We start from the raw sequence: 14,827 nt of genomic DNA, 5'->3' as shown, positions 1-14,827 counted from the left end.
ATTTATACACATGTCTCCCAAATATGCAGTGTATACAGTGCCTATTAACAAGTTGTGGGTATTTATGCTCATGAAACGAAGAATATTATTTAGGCTCTATTATAGTAGGTAATCATTATTGCTTTCATTTATATTAACTATTTTATCTCAAATGTCTCCCCAATGGGAGAAAAATTTATTTGGTAGAAAATAGGATTGCTTTTTATTTTGATTCCTAATAAACTCATGGTATAATAGATACATAATTATGTGCCCTTATATCCAAAATATGCACTTTATATTTGGTTTGAATGATTTGGGGTTACACTAAATCTAGTGCTAATTTTTTTATTACTAATTGTGTGACTTCAGGCAAATTAATTAGCATCCTAACATTAGTGTGTTCATCTATAAAATGAGATATTTAAGGAACTTCTTAATAGGATTGTATCAAGATTTAAATGAAATAATCCACGAAAAACATCAAGTAGAGCTTGGTACACAGTTATGTTTATTAAGTGTTAACCATTCTATCACTATTACCATTGCCATCATTACTTTTGTAAACATAAAAATATTACCAGGAAACAAACTGAGTGTTGCTGGAAGGGAGGGAAGTGGGAGGGATGGGGTGACTGGGTGATGGACATTGGAGAGGGTATGTGCTATGGTGAATGCTAATGTATTGTGTAAGGCTGTTGAGTGACAGACCTCTACCCCTGAAGTAAGTAATATATGTCAAAAAATATTTTTGGTAAATATTACATGTGTAAATATTTTTCTTTTGGTTAAAGATAATGCTATTTTATTTTTTCTAGGTCCCAAATTTCCCTTAATTTCCATGACATAAAATTTATATTTAGTGGTGGTTCCTTCATCAATACATACCTTCCTTATGTGCTCATAAGAATTTTTAATTGATAATCACACACTTCAATTTCAAATCAATCTGTACTGTTCATCAGGGTCTTTGACACTTTCCTCTCATTCTATGCCAAATTCTAGTTGGGACCATTTCTTGGTTATCTGTAGCAGTGGATCAGATCTCTGCAATTGGGATATCTACAAAAAGGGAACAAATCCTTTTTCAAATGTGCTAAGAAGAGAGATCTGACAATAATCAGGTCTCTGTGATTGGAATGAGTGTATTGGCACTTTTAAAGGCCCCTGTGTTATAGGGAGCATGAGGATTTCACAGAATTGCAAATTCCAGCAAAGCTGATCCCCAGCTGATAATCGGGGAACTAAAGGGGGATCAAAAATGACCCTAGAAAATATCATAAATGCTTTAATCTTAAGCATTTAAGAGAGTAGCAGGAACCCATTGTTTTGAGTAGTGATGTGGCAAAGTGAGATTTTCTATTTAGGAGAGTCATTTTGGCTGCAACTAGATACTGAACTAAAAGGTGCAAGATCCCCTGTGGGGACCATACAATCATCTGCATGAGAAGTGATGAAGGCCTAGATTAATGTGGTAAGGAGTAAAGACGGATGTGAGGGTGCAGAGAAGTGAGGCTTACTAACTGGTTAGCATAGTTGTATCTGGAGTGAAGTGGATGTGGTGGGTTTAGATGCTGTCAGGTTTCTGGCTTGGTTGTCATGGGGGTATGTCCTTTACATGAGAGGAAAGAGGAAATAGGACAAATTGGAACTGGAAAGAGGAGATGAACACGTTGGTTTTGGACATCTTGTGTCTCATATTTCAGATCAAAACTATATTCTTGTGGTTCCTAGGTGGCTCAGTGGGTTAAGAATCTAACTCTTGATTTTGGCTCAGGTCATGATCTCAGGGTCATGAGATCAAGCCCCACATTGCTTGATTTTGGGGGCCCAGCTCTGTGTTGGGTGTGGAGACCACTTTAGATTCTCTCTCTCCCTCTGCCCCTTCACCTGCACGTTCTCTCTCTCTCTCTCTCTTAAAACAAAACCAAAACCAAACCAAACCAAAGCAAAACAAAACAATGGTGTGTTCTCTTGTACAACTTCTGTGAATAGTATTAATCTTATATTTTTACACAGCCTGATAGTTTTCAAACTGCTTCCACATGCCCTACGTCATCTCCCCTGTGAGGTACTATGTGTAGAAAAGGAGAGATGTTCTCTATCCCCTTATAGACACCACGGCTCAGAGTTCAAACACATACAACTTGACATGTCTAGACCTGAAGTCAAGGTAATTGTATTAGAGTCCTATAAGAATCTTTTTGGGTCAAGAAGAAAGCTTACTGGAAGAGAAGGTAGCAGGATTTACAAGGAACTTCTCCTGTCTTTATAGAAAAGAAAAATATGTCTCCACTTAAAAAATGTGCTAGTCTTGCTGAGAAACCCAAAGGGCATTTTCCATCAAAAAGCAGTGCATAGTGGGTAAATGCTAGGATGATATTTGCTTAAAGAGTTTAAAATTTGTAAAAGGAGGCTCACACCAGGATCTTACATGTCAGTTTTCCACATGTGTTTTCTAAGTTAGAAAGGCTCTAAATAGTGTAGTTTGTAATGAATAACTGACAGTGTTGTCTTCACTATGTGAAACCAAACTCAGGAAAATGCTTTTAAAAAAATATATTATGATTACAGTTCAGTAAATTATTTTATGCTCATCAGTTGGAATTCATATTTATGTGGCAATGGGGATTTTTAAATGCAATTACTAAATTTAAAATCTATAAAAATTCCAGTGGTCTATTTACTAAAGAACATTGAGAAGTATAATTTATGCTAAAGAGAAATGAATGAAATAAGGAAATAACCTTGAATTTGGCACTTAACAAAAATGCATTGAATGACAAATTTAAAATCATTGTATCAAATGACATATAGAGTATACATACTGTCACAGAACTGGGTGGGGGATTAGGCAGATTGGAAGAATAGGCAGTGGGGCAGGTAGCCTTTTGCATCTGGCAGATGCAGTCTTCGGCTCAAATCCCAGATCATCTGTTTTCTGGTTGTTATCCTTGGCACATAGCTGACTTTTGCTGGTCTTCCTTTCTTTACCTGTACACCTAAGTCCTAAGGTAGTAATACTTCATATGGTGTTAAGAAGACTAAATTAAAAAAAAATGCATGCAATCTATCTATCTATGTATCTATCTATATCTAGACAACTTTATGCTAAGCACTACTTTATTTTTTTATTATTTTATTTATTTTATTTATTTTTTAAGATTTTATTTGGTGAGCAGGGAGCCTGAGACAGGGCTCTATCTCAGGACTCTGGGATCATGACCTAAGCTAAAGCAGATGCTTAACCACCTCAGCCAACCAGGTGCCCCTGTTTTATTTTATTTTCATTGAAATAAGTATGTTCTTATTCCCCATACCCTTTTTAACCCATACTGCCACTCACCTTTCCTCTGATAAACGTCAGTTTGTTCTTCATACTCCGTCTCCTGGTTTGTCTCTATTTCTCTCTCTCTCTCTCGGTCTCTCTCTCTCTCTGTTTTTTTTTCCTTTGTGCCTTTTTTATTTCTTAAATTTCACATATGAGTGAGTCTTTCTCTGACCGAATTATTTCACTTAGCATTATACCCTCTAACTCTATCCATGTCATTGCAAATGGCAAGATTTCATTCTTTTTAATGGATGAGTAATATTCTGCTGTATATGTAAACATCACTTTATCTTTATTCATTCATCTGTGGATGGACACTGGGCTGCTTCCATAATTTGACTATTGTAGATAATGCTGAATAAATCTAGAGGTGCATGTATCCCTTTGAATTAGTGCTTTTGTATTTTGAGGGTAAATACCAAATTGTACAATTACTAGATTGTAGGGTATTTCTGTTTGAATTTTGGGGGGAACTGCCCTACTGTTTCATACAGTTGCTGCAACAGTTCACATTCTCACCAACAGTGCCCAAGAGTTCCTTTTTCTCGACATCCTTGCCAACACTTGTTTCTTGTAGTTTTGATTTTAGCCCTTCTGACAGGTGTGAGGTGATAGCTTGTTGTAGTTTTGATTTGCATGTACCTGATAAGTGATATTGAGCATCATTTCATATGTCTGCTGGCCATTTGGATGTCTTCTTTGGAGAAATATCTGTTCATGTCTTCTATTTTTTTTGTAATATTTGTTTTTTGGGGTAATGAGTTGTATGGGTTCCTTACATATTTTTGATAAGAACCCTTTATCAGATATGTCATTTGCAAATATCTTCTCCCTTTCAATTGGTGGCCTTTTATTTTTATTTGATCATTCCTTTGTTATGCAAATGCTTTGTATTTTGATGAGACCCCAATAGTGTATTTTTGCCTTTTTTTTTCCCTTGTCTCCAGAGATATATCCAGTAAGAAGTTGCTATAGCAGCTCTTTGCTCTTCTCTAGGATTTTCATGGTTTCATGTCTTATCTTTAGGTCTTTAATCCATTTGGAGTTTATTTTTCTATATGGTAAAAGAAAATGGTCCCATTTCATTCATTTGCATGTAGATGTACAGTTTTCCCAATACCATTGTTTGAAGAGACTGTCTTTTTTTTCCATTACATATTCATCTTCCTTTGCCAAAGATTAACTGTCCAGATAATCATTGCTTTGTTTCTGGCTTTTCTATTCTAATCCATTATCTGTGTGTCTATTTTCATGCCAGTACCAAACTGGATTAATTTCTACTGCTTTATAACTTTAAATCTGAATTGTGATTCCTCCACTTTTATTTTCTCTTTTTCAAGATAGCTTTGCTATTTGAGGTCTTTGGGGTTCCGTACACATTTTAGGATCATTTGTCCCATTTCTGTGAAAAATGCTGTTGGTATTTTGATAGAGATTGCATTAAATCTGTAAATTTCTTGGACTAGTATATACATTTTAATGGTATACATTCTTCCAACCCATGAGCGTGGAATGCCTTTCAATTTCTTTGTGTTGCTTGGATTTCTTTTGCCAGTGCTTGATAATTTTCAGAGTATATATCTTTCACCTCTTGGTTATGTTTAATTCCTAGATATTTTATTGTTTTTGGTGCAGTTGTAAATGGGACCATTTTCTTAATTTATTTTCTGCTGCTTCATTATGATTGTATAGGAAGGCAACAGTTTTCTGTACATGGGTTTTTATATCCTGCAACTTTACTGGATTCATTTATCAGTTATAGCAGTTTTGGGTGGTGTCCTTAGGGTTTTCTACATATAGATTACCACACTACATCTGCAAATACCAAGAGTTTTACTTCTTCCTTACCAGTTTGGATGCCTTTTATTTCTTTATGTTGTCTAATTGCTATGGCTGAGACATCTAGTACTATATTAAATAAAAGTGGTGAGAGTGGACATCATTTTCTTGTTCTTGGCCTTAACAGAAAAGCTCTCAGTTTTTGAGTATGATGCTGGCTGTGAGTTTTTAATGTAAGGCCTTTATTATTTTGAGATGTGTTCTCTCTAGTCTTACTTTGCAAAAGATTTTTATCATGAATGAACGTTGTGCTTTGTCAAGTGCTTTTTCTGCATCTGTTGAAATGATTATATGGTTTCTGTCCTTCTCTCATTGATGTGATGTACTATATTGGTTGTTTTTCAAATGTTGAACCACCTTTGCATTCCAGGAATAAATCCCACTTGATTGTGGTGTATTTTTTAATGTATTGTTGGGTTCAGTTTGCTATATTTTTGCTGAGGATTTGTGCATCATAGTAATGTAGTTTTTTGTTGTTTTGTTTGTTTCTTTTTTGTCATGCCTTTATCTGGTTCTGGTATCAGGGCGATCCTGGCCTCAGAGAAAGAATTTGAAAGTTTTCCTTCCTTTTGTATTTTTTGGAATGGTTTGAGAAGAAGGAGTGTTAGCCTCTCTAAATGTTTGGTAGAATTTTCTTGTGAAGCCATCTGGTCCTGGACTTTTGTTTTTTGGAAATTTGTGGATTACTGATTCAGTTTTATTGCTGGTAATTGGTCTGTTCATATTTTCTGTTTCTTCATTTCTTCCTGCTTTCATTTTGGTTAGTTATGTGTTTCTAAGAATTTATCCATTCTAAGGTATCCAATTTGTTATCATTAAGGTTTTCGTAATTTAATATTTATAATATCTGTGTTCTTGGTTTTTATTTCTCCTTTTTCATTAGTGAGTTTGAGTCCTCTTTTTTTTAATGAGTCTTGCTAGAGGTTTATCAACTTTATTTTTTCAAAGAATCAGCTCCTTGTTTTATTGATCCGTTCCATTGTATTGGTTGTTATTTAATTTCTATATCATTTATTTCCACTCTAATTCTTTATTATTTCTGTCCTTTTGCTGGATTTGGCTTTTTTTTGTTTTGTTTTTGTAGTTCCCTTAGAGTAAGGTTATTAGGTTGTTTGAGAATTTTCTTGCTACTCGAGGTAGGCCTGTATTGCTATAAACCTCCCTCTTAGAACCACTTTTATTGAATCCCAAAGAATTTCAACTATTCTGTTTTCATTTTCATTCTTTGCCATGTAACTTTTTATTTTTCCTTGATTTCTTGGTTGACCCATTCATTGTTTGGAGCATGGTATTTAACCCCTGTGTATTTGTGTTATTTCCAGATTTTTTTCTTGTGGTTGATTTTTAGTTTCTTATCATTGTGACCAGAGAAGATACATGATATGACAGATTTTTCTAAATTGTTGAGACTTGTTTTGTGGCCTAATGTGTAGTCTATTCTGGAGAATGTTCTGTGTGCATTTGAAAAGCTACTGTTTTAGGATGGAATGTTCTAAATATGTCTGTTAAATCCATGTGGTCCAGTGTGTCATTCAAGGCCACTGTTTCCTTGTTGATTTTATGTTTGGATTATCTGTCCATAAATGTAAGTAGGGTGTTAGAATCCCCTTCTATTATTATTATCAATTATTTCCTTTATGCCTTGTATTAGCAGCATTATATATTTTGCTCCCCCATGGTGTGCACACAAATATTTCCCATTGCTATATCCTCTTATTGGACTGTCCTCTTTATTATTATATAGTGTTCTTCTTTGAAACTTGTTACAGTCTTTGTTTTAAAGTCTGCTTTGTCTGATATAAGTATTGCTACTCTGCTCTTCTTTTGACACCCATTTGCATGACAAATGTTTTTCCATCCCCTCATTTTCAATCTGCAAGGTTGGTTTTGTTTGTTTGTTTTTGTTTTTCCCTGAAATTAGCCTCTTGGAGGCAGCATATAGGTGGGTGTTGTGTTGTTGTTGTTGTTTTTTAAATCCACTCTGTCACCTGGTATATTTTAATTGGAGTGTTTAGTGCATTTACATGTGAAGTAATTATTGATAGGTATGTATTTATTGCCATTTTGTTACTTGTTTTGTGTTTGTTTCTATGGATTTTCTCTGCTCCTTTCGTCCCTTGGTCTCTCTTTTATGATTTCTTGGCTGTAGGTGATGTGCTTGGATTCCTTTCTCTTTTTTCTTTGCATATTTCTTGTTAGTTTTTGATTTGTGGTTACCATTAGGTTTATATATAACATCTTCTGCATATAACAGTCTATATTAACTTGATATATCATTGCTGAAGTTGAAACCTATTTTTTAGTTCCTCTCCCCCCAAGTCCACATTTTAGATGTGTGGTGCCATGTTTTGCATCTTTTATTTTATGAATCCCTTGACTGGTTTTTACAGAAATACTTATGTTCACTTATTTTGTGTTTTGTTTTTGTTTTGTTTTGTTTTGTTTTATGCTCTCGTTTATGGTCTTTCCTTTCCATTCAAAGAATCCTCTTTAATATGTCTTATAGGGATTGCTTAATAGTCATGAAGTTTTTAGTTTTATCTGTCTGAAAATCTCTTTACCTTTCCTTCAATTTTGAATGATAGCCTTGCTGGATAGAGTATTCTTGGCTGAAGATATTTCCCTTTTGGCACTTTGAATATATCATGCCATTCTGTTTTGGCCTGCAAAATTTCTGATGAAAAATTGACTGATGGCCTTATGGGGTTTCTCTTATATATAACAGCCTTCTTTTCTCTTACAGCTTTTACATTGTTGTTGTTGTTGTTATTTATTGCTACCTATTGCCGTTTTGATTCCTGTGTCTCTTGGTGTGGACCCCCTTGGGTTAGATTTTTAGGGGGATTTTTATATGTCCTGGATCTGTATCTCTGTTTCCTTCCCCAGATTAGGAAAATTTTTACCTACTATTTCTTCAAAAACATTGCCTGCCCCCTTTTCTCCCTTCTTCTGGGACACCTATAATGCGAGTGTTATTATACTTGATGGAATCACTGAGTCCCCTAAGACTATTCACAATTTGCTTAAGTTTCTTTCCTTTTCTCTGCTCAGCTTGATTACTCATCATTTTTCTGTCTTCCAGGTCATGCGTTCATTTCTCTGCTTCATATAGTCTGCTGTTTATTCTGTGAATTGTATTGCATTTTTTGTGTTCTTGATCTCTGATTGGTTCTTTTTTATCTTTATGTTAAGGGCTCATTGATGTCTTCTACTCTTTTCTCAAGTCCAGTGAGTATCTTCATGATCATTTTTCTGAAATTAGCCTCTTGAAGGCAGTGTATAGGTGGGGTATGACCATTACGTTAAATTCTCTACTGGGCATATTACTTATAACTGTTTTGCTTTGGCCCCTTGCCATAGTTTGGCTCCGTTCCTTCATTTGGGAGCTATTTCTCTGTCTGCTCCTCTTGTCTGACTTTCTGTTTCTGTTTTGTTTTGTTTTGTTTTTTAGGGAATTCAGCTATTTCTCTTGTCCTTAATGATAACAGCCTTATGAAGAAGGAGTCCTGTAGTGCCCTGCAGAGCAGTGTAGCCTGTTCTCCAGGGCCTGGCACTTCAGGGAGCATCTCCTATGTCTTATGTCTGCTCTCCTGTTGAGTCTTGGTCTATTTTTCCTTTCCAGTTGTCTGAAGAGGCTCTCTTTGCCTCTCATGGGCAATGTCTGGTCCTGAGCAGGGGTGGTGGGGTGCATTTTAACAAGTTGTGTGGTGCTCTGCTTGCTAAAGGAGACCTAGCACCCCCAAAAGTAAAGTCCCACAAAACACAAGGGTCAGGACATATGTTGGCAGGGTTTGCATTGCTCTCCTGAGGGTGGGATCTGCAGCACCAGGACTAAGGGGAGCATGACTGTGAAAGCCTTGGTGGGGAGGGGGGCCGGCTTGGTGCAAGTCAGTTAGATAATGAGTGTTGTGGTTAATTCCTGGAGTTGGTGGTTGTTTATGATGAGGGTGGGGAAAATGGCAACTGCCAGCTCCTTTGCTCCTGAAGGGCTCTCTCTGTGATCCTTCTTTCTCTGGGCCATGCTCTAAGATGAGCAAATCCCTCTCCCTCCCATCTGCTGCCTTCTCCCTGCCCCTGCCCCAACCCCCAGCATTTTTCAAACTGCTGCTTATAGGCTGTATCTGCATAGGTTATTTGTCCTACTATGTCTTTAAGGGCAGGGACTCTGCTTAGTAATGTCCTCTGAGCTCCCCAGGAACCCACAATTTGGCCCCTCCTGTTTTCACAGGCAAATATCACTGGGATTCATCCTCTCTGTGTGCTCCGCAGTGTGAAAGATTCTCTTCTGCCCTCCATCACACCAGTGGTTTCCTCCCCACATAAAAATCCTGCATACTCTATTTATCTTGAATACCTTGACCAAATTAGCATACCTTGTTAACAGTGGTAGACATGAGTAGTTGGCATACAACTGACCACCTGTTGGGGAAAATGTTTTAGCTACAGTCTGAGAACATAACACAGATGAGAACGTCAGTTAACACTCTGAAGATTGTATTATAGAGAAATCTACTGAATTGAAATATCCCCATGGAATCCAAAACTGTACAGCTTAAGTATTCACCACAATTATTAGGAAGTTTATATTATTCACATTCTCATTTTTACTTTTAGGATTTCCTTCAGGATCAGCCTTTTTTGGGAGCATCCTTATAAATAGCTGTAGTAAAGGACATGAGTAACATGAAATTGTCCAAGGTCTATATGGCACATAATGTGTCTTGCAGAAAAATAAATTCAGTTATTTGCAGAAGACAGTGTTTTGGATGTCTCTGCTACAAAGATAGCAAATCAAAACATTGACAAGTAGCTCAACTTGGGAAATGGAAAACTGACATGATTCTGAAGGCAGTCTTTATCAGTCACTAGTTCACTAATCCACTTAGCAATTTGGTCACTAAAAAGGTTTTCATTGTTCTTAAAAAAGGATGTATCTAGCTTTCACCTGCTCAATATAGTCCTCTTCAGTACCATTGCATTCTGTAGCAATAGTGGAACCTGAACGAAAGAGAAATCTAGAAAATACTCATTGAATTTAATGATGTGAGCAAAATCCATAGGAAGAAAACAATGTTGATTGGCTTCATAAGATACTGAGTTGATTTACATATGATCCATGTGTTGCCATTGATTTCTGTTTAGAAAAAGTGTCTGGTAGGATTTCTTTGCTGAAATCTTCTGAGCTCACCTGTACAATATTCTCAAGCTCATAAAATTTAAGTACCTGGATACATAGTCTATATTATATATTAGTGTTAGGAAAGTTCATTTTCATGACTTCATTTTAGTACAAAAGTGTGAAATGTTGCTATAGGGTATTGCCTGTGGGACCTTTGCAAATATTTAACTTTTTGAATAATCTCTACTTCTTCAAGAAATGCTTTGTAAAATTATGGTGAAAATGGTTGAAGTTAACTATGATATAATAATTTTGATTGAATATAAAACAAAGTCAATCACCATTGGGTTGATATATCATCTGTTCCAGTCCTTATTTCTTTTGAAATTGAACACTTGTGTTAGTTACTCTCAACTTAATTAGTAACGTGTACCATGCTTGATTAAATTAAGTGCAATGCACAGTTGTAGCTTACTTCTTCAAAATGGGCTATTTATAATTAATGATATGAATTACTTTGTATTCACCACTGATTACCCATGCTAATGCAGAGGCACAGAATTCATTGAAGCCATTATATTATTTTTTTGAAGTGCACAGTATGCTTTTATGTTGAATATTAGGAGATATGTAAATTGCTTCATTATCTGGGCCCTTATTTGGCCTTTCCCCTTGTATCATTTAGCGTCTACTAACTCAGTTGACAGTAGAGGATTCCTGCTGGTAGACACTGATAGCTTCTTTCTTTTAGTTTCTTTTGTCTTTATAATCTGTCTCTTACTACTACTTCTTTCATTTTCTTTCTCAGCCTTACCTTTTAAACCCCAAACCCTATGTTCTACCTTATTAGAGCATGGCCACTTCACCAGTCGACCACATGTTTCCACTCATGCCCTTGGTTAGGTGGTTCCCTCTCCCTAGAGTGTATTTCTGCTTTCATTTGCAGACAACCAAATCAAGACACAGGACTAATGTAGAACTCTGCAAAAAATTCCCTAACTGTCCATCTGTCTTCCCTAGAAAGAAAAGGTTCAACTTTATTCTGGGTTTCCATAGGACTTTAGTCGTACAATTTAGCACATCCTGTGATAATATGTAGGATACATTAGGTGGTTATTGTCAGACACTGGCATTATCTTGGCTAATTCTCGAAACCACCTAATACAGTAAATACTCTTACCCCTCAGTTCATGGATGAACAAACTCAAGTACAGAGTTTATGTAAGCTTCTCAGTCTTACCCAGCTAGGGAGGTGGCCTGAGTTATCGTTCAAACTTAAGAATTCACTTTCAGAATCTTCCTTCTTAACCAGTTTGCTATTGTACATGTGTAGACTGAATTATAAGTAGTCGCATGTGTATATTCCATTATACCTTTCTTTTCCCATCTCAATATTGGTTTTCTTAAGAGACTGTATTTATATCCATGGTATTCAAAATACCATTTAATAGATACTTTGTAAATACTTGCAGAATCATTGTGGAGTAACAAGTTACAAGTGTGTCATTTCTTATGGAAGTTCTTTTGTAGTGTTGTTTTGAGACGGTTGGAAAAAAAATTTGCTCTTGTCTTCAGCTCTTCTAACATAACCTTGTTTTAGAACCTTAAGCTAAAGTCACAGTTGTCATAGGGAGACAGAGAAAGGTCAGAGAATCTCTAATATGAAAGAAAATTCCTTCAGGATATTAAATCCTAATGACAAAAATTATTATTGTGTGTGTGTGTCTGTGTGTGTATTTATGTGTATAAACTCTGGCTAAAATTGTTTTGATATAATCAAATAATAGTTATAGGATGTTATAACATATCTTGTATAAATTAATCGAGTTTTCACCCTGTTCTGAATGGTCTGAAAATTGTCTGCGTAGAGACAAGAGTCAGATGAAGTGACAATTGCCATAGTGATTGATACCAGAGCCTCTAAGTCAGTGTACATCTATCTAAGTCTAAGCTCTGTGGTATATTCAGAAAGTTACTTAAGTTCTATGAGCTAAAAAAAGAAAATTCTGAGAGCTTGGACCTGCTGCTTAATAACTATTCTACTTACTTAAATTGTATTCATCTCAGTGAAACAAGAGGAAAACATAACCTACCTCTGTTGTTTGTTTTGTGACGCTTATGTCACAGAACACTCAAAGTGCTCAGAATGTTGCCTGTACATACAACTTTCTGAACAATAATAACTGAGTATATTTACCTATAAAATATGAAGAAAAATATGTAGCATTTCACAGAGTTGTTTGAAGTATTAAGTGATGTAACAAACGTAGGATGTATACCACTAGGCCTGGCATGGAGTAAGCTATAAATAAATTGTAGTCATAAGCCATTGTATTATCAGAAAAACATCCAGAAATTCTTCCAGTTGCACACTCCTTTAAATCTAAGTTGTAACAATTTAATAGCCTATTAAATTTTAAATGCTTTTGAATTGGAATTTAGTATAGCGCATTACTGTGATTGTTGATATGCTCTATGTAGTAAACTCGAGGTAAAAAGACTAACCAATTGAATGTGAAATAAACATTGACTTGATTTGAAATGAAGCCTAAGTACTGACACCACATTTTAATCTGACAAAATGAAGGAGTAACCCAAGGCTACAAATGAAGAAGGTTATTAAAGCAGCATAGTCACTTGAGATCATACCTGGAAAATGTAAAATATGATGGCAATAATCTTCCTTTAATGTCATAGTCTAATTTACCCATATGTTTATAGATACGTGTGTATATCAAAATAGTGTGAATGTTTGAGTCAGAGGAGATTTGAGGAAACTAAAATTCTTAGTAAAACTAACTAGAACATGGTAAAAACTGAGTTTCAAAAAGACAGTCTCTAAACTTTGGCTTTTCGTTAATGACAATGGAGAATTAGAAAATATTTTTTCCTAGAAAGTGGCTGAGTGGAACAGAATATCATTATCAAGAACCCAGCTGGAGCTTGTTTCCTGACACCCCCCACCCCCAACTATGTTGTCTCTGGCACTTCAGCCTCATGGCAGTAATCCGTTTACTGTCAGGGTGCTGCTTCTCTAAGATAATGCTTATTACATCACATTGACCCCCATTTTTACATGCATTGAAGTCCATCTTTTCTACCTTTTGTACTTTCATACCCTTATTCTTTGTTGCCCACATTGCAGCCAAATCTCAGTCTCCTTTTCCTTTTCACCAGGGACTTTCTGCAGTCAACAACCTCACGTCCAGACTCATTGAGGGCATCATATTCCCTCCCAGCTAATGGGGTCCCCATCTTTGCATTTTAATTTTCCTAGTGCTTTGTGCTTTGTTAATCTTAACTTTCATTGTCTTTTGCTTTTTAAACAGTTTAGTCTTCTTGGTGTCTGCATGCCATAGGTATGCCCTTTCACCTTAATCTGTTACTGGTTTTTTTTTTAAGATTTTATTTATTTATTTGACAGACAGAGATCACAGGTAGGCAGAGAGGCAGGCAGAGAGAGAGGAGGAAGCAGGCTCTCCACGGAGCAGAGAGCCCGATGCGGGGCTCGATCCCAGGACCCTGAGATCATGACCTGAGCTGAAGGCAGAGGCTTTAACCCACTGAGCCACCCAGGCGCCCCTCACTATAGACTTCTGTCATGACATAACTAACTCAAGCTTACATTAATTAACTTTTGAGTAACCATGAGGAAGTTTAATTAACCTCTTTTGGTCTCACTTCTTTCCTGATGTGGTTGGAGGATATATAAACTCCTTTCTAGCTCTCAAGTTTGAGCCTATTTAGATAAATTTTTTTCTTAAAAAAAAAATTCATTCTTTATGTGGACTTCATCTCAGTCCTACCAGACTATGATAGGCTTACCAGAGTTCAGTTATCAAGAACTAGAGAAATTGGAGAAAAAATATCACCTGAATAGGGCTGATCTCAGTAGATATAAAAATATTAACCATTTCTATATCATCAATCTCTATTGTCTTCACCACTTTGGCTTGATTAAAGATTTCCCCCCCAAATGAGTTTTCTTTTCTTTCTATTTAATCCACTTAAATTTGCATCATTTTTTTTTTATCATCACTGATTGAGGCTTCCTGCCAGTGTGAATTTTAAAGTCTTATAGTTCCTAATTCTTATCTGCTTAAATGTTATAAATGTTGTGCAGATCTTAGCTGTGTGATTTCCTCCTGGCACTTTTTTTTTCCCCAAAGCTTACTTAACAACATTGAACTACCCCCCCATCAAGTCTATAAGCTCAATTTTGATTGGGTATATATGTTAATGGAAAGCTGGATAGATACCAGGTTAGAAAAAAGACATGTGAAGTCCCAGAACAAAAAGAATTCAGTCCCTATGCAGTTTTGGATGAGCAGCTTAGTATAATGATGCTGTCAAGATAATGGGGGTAAAGTAGTTTAAGAGTATGGGCTCTAGAACCATACTCCTAGGATTGTGTCCAGGATCCACTACTTCCTAGGCCTTTGGCATTGAGCAGGATTAACCTTTACTTTATGGGGTTGTTTTGGTTGTTAAATGAAGTAATTATGGGAAAGTAACTAGAGGAGTTCCTGGTACCTGTTCCTGGTACAGCCTTCAACATG

This window comes from Meles meles, unplaced genomic scaffold (genome assembly GCF_922984935.1).
Source record: "Meles meles unplaced genomic scaffold, mMelMel3.1 paternal haplotype, whole genome shotgun sequence".
Classification (NCBI taxonomy): Eukaryota; Metazoa; Chordata; class Mammalia; order Carnivora; family Mustelidae; genus Meles; species Meles meles.
Note: the sequence above shows the minus strand (reverse complement) of the source record.